Source organism: Molossus molossus, unplaced genomic scaffold, assembly GCF_014108415.1.
Source record: "Molossus molossus isolate mMolMol1 unplaced genomic scaffold, mMolMol1.p scaffold_m16_p_8, whole genome shotgun sequence".
NCBI lineage: Eukaryota > Metazoa > Chordata > Mammalia > Chiroptera > Molossidae > Molossus > Molossus molossus.
Window position 1 is genome coordinate 76064882 of NW_023425402.1, and position 18182 is coordinate 76083063.

Here is an 18182-nt window from a genome sequence, read left to right on the forward strand (position 1 = left end):
GAGCCCTGGGTTCGGTTCCCACCAGGGGCACATAGGAAAAACAAAATACAAAACAAAAAATATATATATAATTGTATTTCATTTCTTTCACTTAAGGAATGAAATACAGTTTCAGAAAGTAAAACCTTCTTTTTTCACAAAAAAAGAAAACAGTTTACCTACTAGTGACTTCCAATTAATACTAGACTCTAAAATCTCTACCGTAGTCTAATTATACTTGTTAAATGCAACATGGCTGCTGATGTTGAGCAGCAGAAAGTAATAAGGCAAATGATTACTAGGGCTTCATTTATTCCTCTGTAGTTGTGTCTTTTTTATATTCTACTTTAGTTTTTTAATGATTGAGGATACTTTCACAATTATAATGCAACACGATAACAAATAGATGAAAAATAAAGATCAGAAAATAACATGAAGTAGGATTAAATATATAGATATAAATGATGATAATAGATCAGCAATTTTCAACCGTTGTGCCATGGCACACTCATGTGCCCTTGGAATTTTTAAAGCATACAATACCTGACTATTTAGTCAAGGGCACTGACCTCTTTTCCCTTTGATTGCCAGATAAAAAAATTACAACAGCCAACACAATAGCCATCCAGTGTGAATGAATCGAAAGTGTATCTAGCCCTGGCCGGGTTGCACAGCAGTTAGAGCGTCAGCTTAAGGGCCAAAGAGTCTCGAGTTTGATTCTGGTTAAGGGCACGTACCTTGGTTGCAGTTTGTCCCTGACCCTGGTCAGGGTCATGTAGGAAGAAATGTCGGTGTGCCCCTCTCATGTAGATTTCTCTCTGTCTCCTTCTCTCTATCTCTTTCCCACTCTATCTGAAAATAAATAGAAAAATATCCTCGGGTGAGTATTTAAAAAAGAAAAGTATATCTATTTTTTTGTCAGATTGGCAAAAAATATAATACATATTTTGGTGTATGTAATTTTATCTATGCCATGAGATGAAAAATGTTGAAAATCACTGATATAGATAATGATAGATATATTGATATAATATATAGAGAGATGTAGATACTGATTATATATATCATAAACTCCTATAATTACTATAGGTGTATTACAAATCTGCTTCCAGGCTTAAATTTTTTAAGTAAAGAAGGTCACATTTTCTGAAACACTCAATCTTATGAAATCAATAATGATTAAATGTAAATTAACATATGTGAACCATAATAATTTATGATTTGTTTCTAATATTCTTCATATTTCTCTATAGTCCTCCCCTAAAAGTTCCTAGACTTTATATATTGCAACTGGAAGACAACAACTGAAATTGAATTCCTCTTATCTGCTATCAACATTGATTTCCATGGTAAATATTGCTTATATTTGACATATATATAGGACTCTAATTCATAATTTTTTTATTTCTCTCATGGCATCACCATTCAAATACATTTCAGGCTATTATTACTCCTGTGAGGAAATCACACACACAAAAACGATCGATTTTGCATTATTAATAAGCGCCTTGGGAGTAAGATTAAGCCTTCACTGCTAATGGGGTGGGGAGCCGCTGCCTTACGGAGCAGCACTACTGCCTTTCCAGCTGTTATCTAAAGTAGAGGCCGGATGCCTTTAACCAACCATTAATCTCTTAAACTTTTAAATCTAATTTCTTCTTTGAAATCCTCTTTTCTTGTTTTGTTTGGTCTCCTAACCCTTGAAGTTCTAAATTCAGTTGAAATAATCCCTATTGATTCTTGTGTTTCTCATAAAACTTATGAGCAGATAAACAAACTCAGATCATAGGATGAAATAAATGTCACTGAGCTAATAAAAAACAATAAATGCATTTAATATTTAAACCCACAATAGATACTTAAGACTTTAGAAAGCATACATTCAATAATAGCAAACACTTCCTAACACTTACTAAATGCTCAGGTAATCCTTATATACTCCACATGGTGGGTGCTGTTATTATCCCCATCTTACAGATGAGGGAACTGAAGAGATGTAGATTAAATAGTATGTCCAGAGTCACATAGCTACTGAGGAATGGAGGTGCGGTTCTAACTCTAGCAGCCTGCTCCAGTTCATGCTTCAACCTCTAAATTGCGTCTCCTAAAGCAGTGATTCTCAACCTAATGCGTGACCTTTTAATACAGTTCCTCATGATGTATGTGGGCATATCTGCATGTGGGCGGACCCGCTTAAAGACGAATAGAGGAGCGGTGTCTCGGTTCCTAGGACCACCGGAAATATGTGTTTTCCAATGGTCTTAGGCAACCCCTGTGAAAGGGTCATTTGACCCTAAAAGGGGTCACGACCCACAGGTTTAGAACCACTCTAAAGGAACTGATCACAGGTAGAACATCTTGTTCCATGTACGGGTTCTTCTGTGATCCTGATTATTTACTTTCCCATGTCTAGCTGCTCACACCCCTTCCTAGCAATTTAACATTACAAATAAAGCATAATTAGGTTTCACTGATCCTTCCAATGTGTAGCATATATTTAAAATATATTTCTATTTCTCATATTTGTAAAGAAGAGCCAAAAGAGAGAATTGGCGGATGAGTTACTTAACAGATGATTAACCCCTAAATAGATACATCTTAAATTCCCAACCTGGTTTGCGAATCACCTATTGTATAATTTTTCTAGGTTCCCAAATATTAGTGACTATATGAAAATTGTAGACATTTTGAAAATCAGACTGTTGAATTTGCCTTAAGGTCTAATTAAAAATTGGCCAAATATTCTAATATACCTAAATGTCAAATCACAAAATTCATTGAACTTGACAAGAATACTATCTATTGTTTATTGATTCAATGCTTATGACTCAAATGATGAACAATTTGCATAATGAATACTTTCAAACTGTAATAGTGCAAAGAAACAATGGGTTAGAATAAACAGCCCTAACCTGTTTGGCTCACTGGTTAGAGCATCGACCTGCAGTCCAGAGAAACCGGGTTCGGTTCCGCTAAGGGCATGGGACCTGGGTTGCAGTTTGTCCATGGCCCTGGTTGGGTTGTGTGGGTGGCAGCCACTCAATGTGTCCCTTTCACATCGATGTTTCTTTCTCTTTCTCTCTTCTTCTCTCTTCCTCCTACTCTATTTGAACAAAAATGGAAAAAATGTCCTTGGGTGAGGATAAAAAAAAAAAGAATACATTTTTAAAAAGTATAAAGTTGTTTCTATTCTTTCGATTTTGCCTCTGAATAGGTGAGCATCTTGAGTTTGCATTTCTGGGCCCAGGCCAACACAATAAACCTTTACTGAGCATCTATTGTCTTCAGAACTCTGAGCTCGATGCTGGGAACCAGGGAGCTATCTGCTTTCACGAAATTTAAGATCTACTAGAATGAATCAAATGTGTACAAGAACATAAAACTGCTAAGAAAAGATTAAAACACTATTAAAATTTACACACACACACACAAATCAAAGTTAAACATGATTTAGGGCTGGGTCCTGATAATTAAGTAGGTTTTGTAGGTAGAAATGGGAGGAAGGTTACTACTAATGGAAGAAACGTCAAGAGCAAGGACAAGTGGGATGGAACATCAACGTAGGCTGAGCGTGGCGCCACCGAGCATGGTTGCGGTGTTCAGCGGCAGAGGAAATAGAAGTGAAACGGCCACATAGGTTCAGATGACGGGAGCCTTGAATTTCAAGAAAGAATGTAAGTGGAAATCAAGAAGATTATGAAATCAGAGAGTAATATAATAAGACGTGATTTAAGAAACTTTCTCTTGCAGCAGTGAGTAAAACTGGGAAGGCTGAAGGCGAGAAGTGGGAAGACCAATTCAGACGCTGTTATAATTCTCCAAACTACAGGAACTGAGGGTGTGGGGCAGGTCACTGACAATGTTAACAGAAAGGAGGAGATGGATGTAAGAGAACCTGCAGAGGTAGAATAGACTATTTTTGGCTTTTTCTTGCACTTGGTTTCTAAGCTAGAGAAAGGAAAATTAATTCTAAAATGCCACATTTAGTTGATTGTAAAAAAAAAAAAAAAAAAGGCCCCATTAATGCAGTAAAAATTAATGAAAGAAAATGTTAAGACAAGTTTGATTGTGAGCATGATCAATATGAGATAGCAGGGTAAATAAAATCTATGTAAAATATATATAAAAATATTTAATTTTGAGTATGGAACTCAATGGAGAAATATTGAGGGTATAGATGTATATTTGGGAGCTGTGTGAATATAGATGATAGTTAAAATTATGGCAATAAATGATATGGCAGAGAAAAAGAAAAAGTAATAATATAGAAAAGGAAAACTGAGAGCAGATTCTTGGAGATTTTATATATATAATTTTAAATAGGAAAGGAGAGTTAGGAAGAAAATGTCAAAAGGTTAGCACAGAGCCATGACACAGAAGCCAAAGAATAAATTTTCATAAAAAATAATAATGTAGTAGGAAAGAGTGAGAAAAGAGAAGAAACAATTTGATTTTATAACTAGGTGACCTTTTTATAGAAACTTTAAAAGAGTGATGGGGATAAGAGCTGTTCTGCCAAGTGGTGAAAAAGCAGGGAGAATGTCTAGATGCGGAGTATAGATTGAGGGGAGTAAAAGTAAAGAGTAGGCTTACCAAGTTATTAAATGGCAAAATATACTGCTGTGAACATTTGTTATAGTATTTATTTTACTTTATTTTAATTACTTTCGGTAGCCCAGCATGGGAACCCTATCCTATGTTTGTGGGATATCCCATTGTATAAATTTTGATGGGTGACATTAAAAGCTAGAAAGACAAGACATGCCTTAAGCCTATGTCTATCAGCTGGGGCAAGAACACAGGACTAGGGCTTATCCACGCACACACTTTTGTCCACAACTTTGATTCTGGAGTAAGGCACACGGATAAGTAGGGAGAATGGACAATGTCTTTCAGGATCAGCACTAGAAACATCTTATTTCTAGAAGCAGCAGAATCAAGTGCCAGCAACAGCAGCTATTGACGACAACTGTGGTCCTAGCACCTCTCGAGCCATTTCTGAAATATGATTTTAGTTGTGGTCCTGGCTTTGTGATCTACCTTGGTTCTCTTCAGTTTTTCAGTCTTTTTTGTTGTTGTTAGCCTTCCAGACAATTTGGAGAGCTACTCAGTGTGCATTAAGTACATGGTTTACCTGTGTAAACCAGCTAGAATTAATTTGTTTTTTGCAGCTAAGAATCCTGACTGACGCATGGGTATGACAAAAGATAATTAGGATTTTAATCCTCTAGTTTGAGAATATTTGAAATGTCTGACCATGTTATACACTGGGGAAGAAAATAAAAGAAAAGAGTAAAGGATTAATTTTACGGAGTAATAAAAGGACAATAGGAACTTTAAAACTTGGTGACAATAAACAATAGATTCATAAGAACAAAAGGGTAAGACTAGTTAGGAGTGCTTAGCAGTTCAATATAGCAGAAGTCAATAGCTGATATGGTTCTATGCTTTCTAGACAACTACATGGAATCAATTTGACCTTTCCACTAACTACACACTCTAAAGGAGCACTTGTTATACAGCCAGGAAACAGAGTCCTTATTTGGGCATTACTTGATGCCGCTGCCTCTCATCCAAATATTCAGAAAATGTTTCCTTCACCCCCTCATTCCAGCACATCTTGTGGCTCTCCCTGGGTGACTTGATATCACCTTATTTACTTTAAATTTCATTTAAATATTTATATCCAAGTGATACTTACATATGGTAAACATTGAAAAAGAAAATAAAGGCACAAAATGAAAAACAACGGTTTCTGGCTTTAACTCTCCACAGCTTAGTCTTCCTGTTCCCCAAAGATAAACAGTATAAAATGAGCCATCGTAATTAATACTCTGAGAATGGAAATACCCAAAAATATATACAAACTATTATTACTGTAGGTTTATGTGACTCTGGAAACTTCAAAATGTGTTAAAAATAGGATTTCTGTGTTGGATGTATGTGCGTGTGTGTGTGCACATGTTTGTTTGTCTATTCATTTTTTGTGTTTATTTGGTTTGGGAGTTTGTCTCTTTGACATAGAACTGAACCTCTGAGCTTAGAGATAGAGACTGAAGAGTAGAAGCAGCTGTATCGATGTACTCTTTGTAAGTAATCAAGGTAAGCACAAATCAAAGTGTACAGTTACTCATATTTTATTTGCTTTTAATTATAAAAGACTGGGAAATTTTAAAAAACATACTTATCTTCACCCAAGAAAAACTAATAAAAAATTACATTTGGTTGTAATGTATGCAAATTAAGACTGCATCTAAATAATAATTTAGAATTTAAAAATCCCAAACCCAGTTAACTTCAACTACCTGATATAGATTATATAATTTATTATGAGAATATTTGAAAATTTTCAAAATGCATCTTAGGGTTAGGGCAAAAAACATTATCAACCTACCCAATGGAGAAACTTTTTTGAAATCTTTCTAATTCAGGGCATCTACATATTGGAAAATTCTAGTTATTAGGAAGAGCTACTTTATTTTCAGTTAATTTTCTTTTATAATTTTTTCTCTTTTGTCTAAGTTATCCTGTAAACTAACTTAGCTTAAATAGCCATCATTTTCCAAAACCTTGAAATACTGAATAAAACAATTATTTCTCCTATGTAATATTCTCAGAAACTTTGTTTTTCATCTGAAGCCCAAACACTGTCAGTCTCTCTTAAAATGTAGTGACCTGAATTGAACACAATATGCCAGGCAGTATATCTTTGGTACAAACACTTCACAAGATCAGAGTGTTCCATTTCTAGTAATGCAGCCTGAGAAAATTGACTTTCTTTGACAAATGTAGTATCATATTAACTCTGTGATGTCCTAAGTCCTAAGTGTTCTTCATACATACTGGTCTCAAGCTAGGTTTCCTTTATATCACTCCATTTGCATGACTTCTGTATGCATGATTTAAACCAGAATACTGTATGGTGTTTTTACTGAGTATTTCCATTTAACAATGTTTTCAGCCATTATTCATTTCCTCATGCACAGCACAATCCAACAGATGATTTCAAAAACCACAGAATAACTTATCGACTTGCTTGAGGCCTGACATAATGAAGCTCTTGACAATTTTTTACTCAAATGAATAAATAGCTCTAAATAATAATTATGTATTTATTTAGTGTTATTACTCCTCAAGGCATCTTTCAATTACTGATTTACAGCACATCATGTAATATAGACAAAAAGTATGTTTTTGTTATGATAGTACTTACCCCATGTGAAAATGTGTTAGCCTTACCTTAATACAAAATCTTGAAAATCCTACAAAGAGCTGCTCCCCACTTGGTAGTAGGCATAAACAACTTTGCTTTTGTGGTAGTTCTCCAGTCTGATTTTTATATACTTCCTAAATTTATCTTTTCATTCTAAGTGCTTTATCAACAACAAAATTCTTTTTTCCAGTATCTTTCTTGGAGTGGTCATCATTTCTCCTCGTGTTTTCAGGGTTTCCTTTGGGGAAATAACTTGGGTAGTTATAGTGAATGTCAATTAGGTATAGGAAAATTTGAGTTTCTTTGACTTAGCTTCCAAAGACAAAGGAAACAAACGATTATTGAGCATCCTTCATGGTACAACAGTCAGAGATAGTCCACAAATATTGCATTTCAGTTTTTTTAACATCTTCTAAAAGACACATTATTTTTGTTGCATAAGTTAAAAAACAGTAGCAGGACCAGGAATCAGAGGCTAAGTATTGCACTTGACACAATATCCGAATGTAATTCAGCTGAGATTCAAACACAGATTTTTCTTATTCTGTATTCATTCTCTTTCCTCTGAAAGAGTTTAGGTTAAGTTAAACATAAATATTCATTATGTTTACTACAGGAATTCAGAATTCTTTTAAGCATCAAAAAGGTTTGGCTTTTCCTCTTTGGTTCTCAGCATAGAGAGGTTCCACAGAAACATTAGAACCTCAGTTTCCATATGTAGTAGACCTAAAGAGCTTTAAATATGAGCACTGTTTAAAGGGGGTTCCAGGTAAAGAAACAGATGGAACATATATATTATATTTCCTTGTCTATAGTAATTGAACAAAATTCACAAAATCAGTTCCATGGCCCACTAGTGAGAGTTTACAAACAACTATGAGATCCCAGAAGACCTCACAGAGTTCAGATGCAGTGGGATAGAAGACAGTTACATAAGGCTTCTGCTGCATAACTATCATTAGCTTGTAAATGTGATGATCTCATTCCACCTGTTTCCATCTACTTCCAATTTCAAGATGAACATTTTATCCAACCTACTCATCCTTTTATCTCCCAACTGTTTGCACTCCTTTGCAAAGATGAGGTAATAAGGTAATGTACTTTATGTCGTCTGTTACCATTCTTGGGCTCAAAAACAGCTCAGTTTGTTCTAATTGTTCATATCTTGAAAGAAGGCATAACAAGTCTTTTGTTCATCAATGGATTTTTTTTTTTTTTTTTTTTTTTTTGCAGATGGCTGGTTTACATACCAGCTGTAGTTTGATAGTTATTACAGTTAATTTACTTAAAAAATGAAAGCTTCACTCTGTAGCACAAGAATATTTTAGACTTAGCTTACAGATCCACTGCCTTTCTAATCGCACTGGCATACTCAAACTACCATGCCTGACCTTGCTCATACATATCTGATTCAGAAGTGTAGGTACTAGCCTGGGTTTATAAACCCCACAGGACACTCTAATCAGCAGTTAAATTAAGAATTCTACTTCTTCACCACTAGAGATGGAGAGTTACCAGATGAGAGAGTGAGAGGATTATTTCATCTTTGGAATGGAAATCAGAACACCAAAACCTGACTCATTACCAAGAAGAGAATAATATTCAATTTACTTTGTTATATAGTAAACCCTCCCAAAATATACTTAATTTGCATTCAAAGAGCACCAGAACCTTGGATTCAAGGAGCCTCTAATTACCAGGAACATTGTGAGAATCAACTCAGTCGTTCTCTTACATTGCTCATTTTCCAGTCAAATAGAAATGTTTGTTTCTGTCATTACTATGATGCAATAGAAATATGTATAATGTGTTTTCAAGACTGCTAATGACAGTGGCTGAAAAAATGGTCTATGCCGAATGTTTGGAGGAATACCAAGAAATCCACATGACTCAAAACAATTTTTCCACCCAGAGCTCCACCTTTAAAATGTCATTAATCTGTGTTTCTTTCTTTGAAGTGTATTTGTATTCTCAGGATTAACCACATATTTAAAATATTACTGTAATGATAAGATTGCCTTTTCTGAATAGAAGAAACTTAGAATTATTATTTTTTGTAGTACTAACATGGAAATAAGTTTCCATCTAATTATTAAGTAAAAAAAGATAAATAGAAAAAATATATATTCATGTACATAGATATATAATCACAACTATTTAAGATAAAAATATAGAGAAATATTGGAAAGAAATACAATGTATTGACAATCATTTTTATAAGGATTGTGAATTCTTATGTTTACTGGTTTTGTATTTTCTAAATGTTTTATGTATAGTTTTAACTACAATTTTCAAATGATAGCAGGCTCTTGAAAAATGCGTAGTATGCATGTCACATTGTTCAAAAAGATAAAGAGAAACACTGGCACTAGAAGCTGACTCCTACCTAATGCACTCTCATTGTTTCTTCTCCTATAAATTGCCTGGCTGGCTCTCTGGCAGTTGTTAGCATGTGGGATGTCCTCCCACTTCACTTACAATTTTGTCTGTGATATGTTCTCCTGACCTGGTCAGCTCTCATGCTCTACATTCAGAGTTGTGTTAGGACTTCCCATCTTCAAGTGCTTAGTTTCTACATGTCACTTTAACATTCCTCCCTATTCAATTTTTGTTGTATCTCCCTTGCTATATTTAAAAAAAAAAAACATGTCTCTAGATAAGATATTTGAAATATCTTTCCACAAACATCAATCCACTCTTCTTTGAGAGATTTATCTTCTGCAGAATTTTATGTTCCCCAGCTAGAAATTGTCCCTTAACGCATTATGACATTATTCTTTTTCATAAGACTAAGAGATACTCAAATCTCATATGAGCCTGTTTTTCCACTTAGTGCCTTCAGCTTTTTAGTTATTGTCTGAGGGAAATAGGGTGCCTCTTATTAGCAGCATCAAAGGGTAAACAAATTACAGGGTCATTAATACATAATACAATGTAACATGCTGGATTGTTCCCCAAATCAGTTACATTTCTTTGTTTCATTTATCTGCCTATGAATTGGTTAAATAATAATAATACATTAAAAACACAAAGCAAGGGGAAGCTCAAGATGGCAGCATCTAAAGACCTGAATTCACATTTTCTATAGGCACAAATAAATTTACAGCTGATGAATCTGGTTATTAAATAACAGGAAAGGAATGAAGGGATGATCAGTAATATAGGCACACTAACCCTTGGGACCTGTACTAGAGAGATGAGCCCCCCAAACTTCTGGCTTTTAAAAACAAGCGGGTTTATGTTCAGGATAACACTAGGGCTGTAAGAAATGGAGATTCTACCTGAAAGGACCCATGTGCAAACTCAGTCACCCTGGAACCCAGAACAAAAGCAGAAATTTCAAAATCACCTACACCATATGTAAAGAATATTTATTTGCTAATCTTAAAGTTTCTTTAGGAGATCAGAAAATCAACAAGAAAATAGTGATCTTAAAAAAAACACACGAGACTGGATAGATTTAATTGATATTTTCAGAGCATTTCACTCTAAAGCAAGAGGGTATGTATTATTTTCAAGTGCTCATGGAACATTTTCCAGGATAGACCACATGACAGGCCACAAAACAAGTTTCAATAAATTTTAGAAGATTGAAATCATATCAAGTATCTTCTCTAACCATAATGGTATTAAACTGGAAATCAATTACAAGAAAAACACACAAACATATAGGCACATAAGAAGGTAAATAAGAAGACAGTAGACAATGAATGGATTAACAATGGGATCAAAGAAGAAATCAAAAGTTATCTGGAAACAAATGAAAATGAGAATGCAACAAACCAAAATCTATGAGACACAGCAAAGGCAGTCCTAAGTTGAAAATTAGTAGTAATAGAGGCCTACCTTAAGAAAGAAGAAAATCTGAAATAAACAATCTAACCTTACACCTAAAAGAAACTAGAAAAAGAATAACAAAGTCCAGAATACAAGGAAAGAAATAATAAAGATCAGAGTGGAAATAAATAAAATTGAGTCTTAAAAAAAAAAAAAAAAAATACATGAGATTAATTGAAACCAAAAGCTGGATCTTTAAAATATAAGCAAAATTGATCTATTTTTAACCAGATTCACCAAGAAAAAAAGAGAGAAGACCCATATAAATGAAATCAGAAACAAAAAGGGAAAGTAACAACTGACATCATAAAAATACAAAGCGTTATTTAAAAAATATTACAAGCAACTAGATGCCAACAAACTGAACAATCTGGATTAAATGGATAAACTTCTAGAAACATACAGTCTTCCAAGATGGAATCAAGAGGAACCAAAAAAATCTAAACAGGTCAAGTGCAATCAACAAATTCAAAGTGGTAATCAAAAAACTCCCAACAGGCAAAAGTCCTGGACCTGATGGCTTCACAGGTAAGTTTTACCAAACATTCAAAGAAGAACTAAAACCTATCCTTCTCAAACTATTCCAATAAATTCAAGAGGAGAGATAACTCCCAGGCTCAATGTATGAGGTTAGCATTATCCTAATTAAAAAAACAGATACACTACAAAGAAAGAAAATTATAGGCCAATATCCCTGATGAACATAAATATTAAAATACTAAAAAAACGTTAACAGAGATTTAGCAATACATTAAAGAGATCATACACCAGGATCAAGTGGAATTTATTCTGGGGATGTAAGGTTGGTATGATATCTGCAAATCAATTAACGTGATACATCACATAAAAAAAAATGAAGGATAATAATCACATGATTATATAAATAGATGCAGAAAAAGCATTTGACAAAATCAAGCACCCATGTATGATAAAAACTCTCACCGAGGTTGGAATAAAGGGAACACACCTCAACGTATTAAGGCCATATATGACAAACCCACAGTTAGCAGCATACTCAACAGGAAAAAACTAAAAATGTTTCCTTTAAGATCAGGAACAAGACAGGAATGTCTGCTTTCACTACTCTTATTTAAGATAATATTGTAAGTTCTACCCACAGCAATCAGACAGAAAGAAGAAATAAAAGGCATCCAAATTGGAAAGAAAGAAGTAAAACTGTCATTATATGCAGATGACAAAAATTTATATAGAGCCCTAAAGATTCTATCAATAAACCACTAGAACTGATAAATGAATTCAGTAAATATTCAGACATTGGTTGCATTTTTAAACACCAATAATGAACTATCAGAAAGGCAAACTAAGATAACATTCCATTCAAATTTCATTAAAAAATACCCAAGAACAACTTTAACCAAGGAGGTAAAAGACTTGTACTCAAAACATTAGACACTAGAGAAAGAAATAGAATATATAAATAAATAGAGGCATATATTGTTCTCATGGATAGGAATAATTAACATTATTAAAATATCCATACTACCCAAAGCAATCCATAGATCCAATGCAATTGCTATCAAAATATCAACGGTGTTTTTCTCTGAACTAGAACAAATAATCTACAAATTTATACGGAACCATCAAAGACCTTGACTAGCCATAGCAATACTGAGAAAGAAGAACAAAGAATGCTACCTGTATACTACAAATCTATACTAATCAAAACAGCATAGTACTGGCATAAAAACAGAAATTAATATTTGACAAAGGAGGCGAGAGCATACAATGAGTTAAATAAATGATGATGAAAAAACTGAGTAGATACATGCAAAAAAATAAAACCAGACTGCTATCTTACACTATATATAAAAATTAACTCAAAATGTTTTTAAGACTTGATTGTAAAATCTAAAACCATAAGACTGATAGAAAAAACATTGGCAGGAAGCTCCTTACATGGTCTTGGTGAATATTTTTGGAATATGACTCCAAAAGCAAAATCAATAAAAACTAAATTAACAAATGGGAACATATCAAACAAAATAACTTCTGCATAGTGGATAAAAAGGCAACCTACTGAATGGGAGAAGATATTTGAAAATTATATATTTGACAAGAGGTTAATATCCAAAATATATAAGGAACACATGCAACTCAATAACAAACAAATCCACTTAAAAAATGGGCAGAGGGTCTAAATAGATATTTTTTCAGGGAAGAAATACATATGGCCAACAGGCACATAAAAAGACACAACATCACCAATAATCAGGGAAATGCAAATCAAAGCCATTATGAGATATCACCTCACCTGTCAAAATGACTACAAGCAAAAAGACAAAAAGGAGTGTTGGTGAGGGTGTGGAAAAGGGAATCCTTGTGCACTGTTGGTGGGAATGTGAATTGGTGCAGCCACTATGAAAAACAGTATGGAGGTTACTTAAAAATTAAACATAGAACTACCTATGATCCAACAATTTTACTTCTGGGTATTTATCCAAGGAAAACAAGAACACTAATTCAAGACTATATAAGCACTTCATATTCACTGCCGCATTACTTACAATAGCTAAGATATGGAAACAACTCAAGTGTCCATTGATGCATGAATGGATAAAAAATACGTTTATATATAAACATATATATAAATAAAATCTTGACATTTGTGATGACATAGATGAAACTTGAGACTGTCATACTGACTGAAATACATCAGACATAGAAAGACAAATGTTGTGATTTCATTTACATGTAGAATCTTAAAAACAAAACTAACAAACAACAAAACCAGACTCATAGATACAGTGAACAGATTTGTGGTTGCCAGAGAGGAGGGGTTTTCAGGGGTCAAGAGGTACAAACTTCCAGTTATAAAATAAATGCCATGGGGATGTAATGTACAGCATGGGGAATACAGGCAAAAATACTGTACAAACTTGTATAATGACAGATGGCAAGAGACCCTACTGTGGTTATTATTTTGCAATGTATACAAATGTCAAGTCATTATGTTATGCACTTTGAAAATGATATAATACTGTATGTCAATTATACTTCAATATAAATAAATAAATAAGTTTTCAAAATGAGGTCATATGATAAGTAAGGCAAAATTCTTAAAAGCCTTAAAGTATAAATCAAAGAAGTCTGTTGATAATAGAATTTCAGTAAAATTTCCAGATGCCAGGCCTTCTTAAGAAGTCATTGTTAGGCATTAGATCAGGTGTTTAAATCAAGAGTCTACCAGAGCTAGAGGTAACAGAAAGGAAAGAAAAATCTATGATTGGTTATGATTTAAAAGAAATATTGGGCATGGTTTAAGATTCCTCAGGTCTCTTCTGAAAGCTCATAAAGCAGCTGATATATTTAGCAATTTTCAGAAACCTTGAGGGTGTAAAGTGCCAAATGCAACCAGAAATCTTATTTTCAGGAATAATATATATTTCTTCTAAGATTTCATTAAAATTAAGGAAGCAAGGGTGAATTGTATTAAGAAAGACTGTGAATTTGAAAGCAGAGTTTGAGGTCAGCATCTCAATTTCTCATCTGATTTGCACTGGTCTTCGTAGATGTAGAAAGATGCGAGGTTAGTGGGGCTATGTCATGCTGCATTCTGCTTTATTGAGGAGGCTGTTTCAGGGAAGCTGAGAGCTACTCTATCCTTTGGGCAAAGTCAATCCACTGGTTTCACATCATGTGACTGCCTTGCAAAGCTGAATGATGAATTTACAAGTGAATATAAGAAAGTTAAGAGGAAACAGAATAATTCCTCATTTACTTTATTCTTATGTCTTTTGCTGTCCATTAACCTATCTCAGGAAGCATTACACATCATATTTATTTTAACAGATGGCTGGAACTATTTGCTGACTTTCAGAAGTAAAACTACTTCCATTTCCATTTTATAACAGTTTCTATTCATAGATAATTTTTTAAGTTTAAAAATATTTTTGAAGGTATGAATTTTCCATTAACAAATATACTTAGTAAAGATGAAAATACTTTATGTAAATTAGATACCAAAATGATCATGTTGTACTTTGAAAGAGGCTCCTGTTTGAAATGTAGATTTTGTTATTCCTTATTGATACATGAAGGCTAACAGATGGTATTTGTTCTCAGGAACAGATGAGTTTGATATTTGTTTTTCCTTTTCCATTTTAAAGGGGATATAGTAAGAATTTTTATATTATTTTCCCTTTTGTTATATGAAGTTTTCCTGCTTTAAACTATCCAGTTCAGTATCGCTAGCCAAAAAGTGAAAGATGCAGCAGATTAATTCCTTATCTGTGTTTTGACAGAACCAACAATTACTTTGAGTTCCTTAAACTTCCACAGTTTTCCTCTGGTTTAATTATTTAGGTGTCATGTAAACAGTATCTGGATCTACATGGAGTCTATCTCTCTTTTCTTTGCCTCCAAATCACATTAATGTTAAAGAACATGGGGTTGTCTATTGTGTATGTCTCCCCCTTCACTAAATTCCTGAGTAACATAAATTAAGGCTGAGATCACTATCTGGAAGAAACATAAGAAAATTTATAGTCATGACTCAAAAAGTAAGAAGCTTCCAAAAGGTTTTATATGTTTCCAAAGGACAATAAGGAACAACAGTTTTTCCTACCAGTTGCATCTTATGTAACCCAGTCTCAACACCATACCAGAAATATCATATCCATGGACAAGTAGGGAACAACTGAAGGAAACAGTATCAGGTGGGAAGGAAATGATTCGTCAGGATTGCATTCTGTTCTTTCTATATACGAGAGTGGGGAAGCACCCCCCAAAAGAAGAAGGAAGGTGAACTTGTCAAATTTTTGTTAAATATGCTAATGATAGGCTTCCAGGCAAAAACATTAAAAAGTCTTTATGGATAGAATGCTTCTTAACAGGATATACCTGCTCTGTCTAGGATTGCATATGGAAAAATACAATTACACAAATAATAATTTTTTTTAAAAACCTAGAATCTATGAATCAAGAGAAATAACATGTAAGCTATGTAATTATAATTATGTATAAAATAGAGATGTATCATGATTGAAACAGTACCCGTTGTGTATGTGATTTAGCCACACACATCACTTTGAGAGGCCATATATTAAATCATAACCAGAGCATGCAACAGAAAGAGACCTGGGCAGTGACATTGGCTTTGTCAGACCTTACCACGCTTCACTAGTCCTTGAGGTGGCTGATATCCTTGCAGTTACTAGTAAATCTGATACCAGGTAAAATCTCTAACTCTCCTAAGTTTGACCTAATAATCAATCTGTTGTATTATCTCATCAAGAGAAATAATTCATGCTGCCCCTTTTGTCCTAAGAGATCTCTGATCCTTTATTATCCACGTGAGTTACTGACATTTTATAATCCTCAACATTCATCCAAAAGCTCCGAGCTATCTGGACTTGAGCAGACATTTTTGGCACCCTATTTCAAAGACGAAAATTCCCAGTTTCTGAATCTTTACATACTAAAGCCTGGAAAACATCTGTCCTTGCATTTTAATGTCAATCCTACAATTGTTGAGGATTCTGGTTAAGTCAAGATATTAAATTATGCTTGATTAAACAGATATTCTAATTGAATTATAACAGAGGAGGTAATGGGCATTCACAGCACCCTTCCAATGAAAGGACAGTTTTCTGCCCCTATTATTTCTAATTTTATTTTAATATCAGACTTCTGTGCAATTAAATAACACTTTAACTGATAATTGTATATAATATTGTAAGCTTAGTAAATCAATATTAGTCATTTTGAATGTTACTAGTATGAACATTTAAATACTTAACTATTTATAAAGCATTTATTTTATTCCTAGATGTGGGTCTATGCTAAAACCTACGGTAAATATAAAATAAATTGTGATTCTTTCTTGGAAGAGTGTTTAATATGCATAGAAATTAAATCAGGTAACAAGGTAATTACAGTAAAATATGACAAATGTTAGATTAAGTGTTAAGTGCCATGGAAACACAGAGAAAGAATTGATGAGCTGGAAGGAGGAGTTAGTAAGATTCCTCTGAATGCGTGACTGGGGTCTGAGTCCTGAAGACTGCATGGGAAGTCAGGACATTCTGTGCAGGAGAACAGAAAGGACATTTTGCTTGGAGGAAAGAGCAGGCAAGCAAGCAGTGCATGAATGATGATTGTTCAGAAACCGATAAGAGAGTGTGTGGAATGACTGGAAGGCAAACGATGTGCAGTACATTCAAACGGTCTCTGGTAAAGTACCAGTTTAGGAGCTATTGCTGTAGCTCTGACTTGAAAGTTTGATGGGCTCAATTAAGGCAGTGGCAGAGGATTTTATTAAAACAGAAGAAAAACAAGAGAGATTCAGTAGGTGCACTAGGTTGATTTGAGTGAAAAATAAAGGAATAAAGAAGGAGGATTTGCAGGAGTAGCAGGCCTATAGGTTGAACTACTTGGGTAATGAGATTAGCTTGTTTAAGGATTATGGGGGGGTGGGGGGAGCAGGTGTATTGAGAGTCAGACACAGACCATAATTTCAACCTGCTGCATTCCTCCCAGTTATCTGAACAAATGGTAACTTTGTATGCCTCTCAGTCCTTGACTATGCTCTTCCCTCTGTCTACCTTCTTCTCAACAAATTTTCACAGGACATTCCACAGAGGAGTAAGCACTTTACTGTTTATTTATCTTTCTCTGTTATATACTTTCCTCACATACCATCACCATTATTTCTTAGCTTATCTTCTTCCTCTAAACTGTAAGTTCCTCCAGGGCAAAAGCAATGCTCATTCCTTTCAACAGAGCACCTAGCTCAAAATAAGCATATGGGCATTACTGTTCTCTGTTTTTAGTATTTTTTATGCCGTTTCTAAATTAATATTAATAGTACCAAAATTGACTAGCTTCAAATTGTTAGTTGTGATAGAAAAACCTGCATACATCTTAAGAATCAGATATAATCATTGTTATTCACCATTGCCTATAAATATTGTCTAATGTTTTCTTATGTGCATGTAAGCATACAGTTAGTATACATATATGTATACTGAATAGCCAGGATGAGAAATAGTAATAATAATAATAGATAATAATAAGTAGTAGTAATCCTTTGATGGTTCTCTGAGCACTCAAAACATTTAAAAAGACAATTAGTTATCGTTGTTGGCAAATGGTGTCTGAATTTTTATAATCCTCATCAGTCAGTGAGTCAAGA

At 34.0% G+C, this 18182-nt stretch overlaps 1 long non-coding RNA gene across 2 annotated transcripts in view; it reads right to left on the reverse strand.

The window, feature by feature from the left end:
- Window positions 1–721: 721 nt before the first annotated feature.
- Window positions 722–18182, reverse strand: part of LOC118620878 — a 30616-nt gene continuing 13155 nt past the window's right edge. Inside the window, exons 2-3 of one of the 2 annotated variants that reach the window (XR_004957562.1) lie at window positions 7219–7430; window positions 722–831 (exon numbers count right to left, since the gene is read on the reverse strand). This is a non-coding gene — a long non-coding RNA (uncharacterized LOC118620878). Of the gene's footprint in view, window positions 832–3036; window positions 3083–7218; window positions 7431–18182 lie in introns of those variants that run through there. The other variant, XR_004957561.1, reaches the window with a different exon arrangement.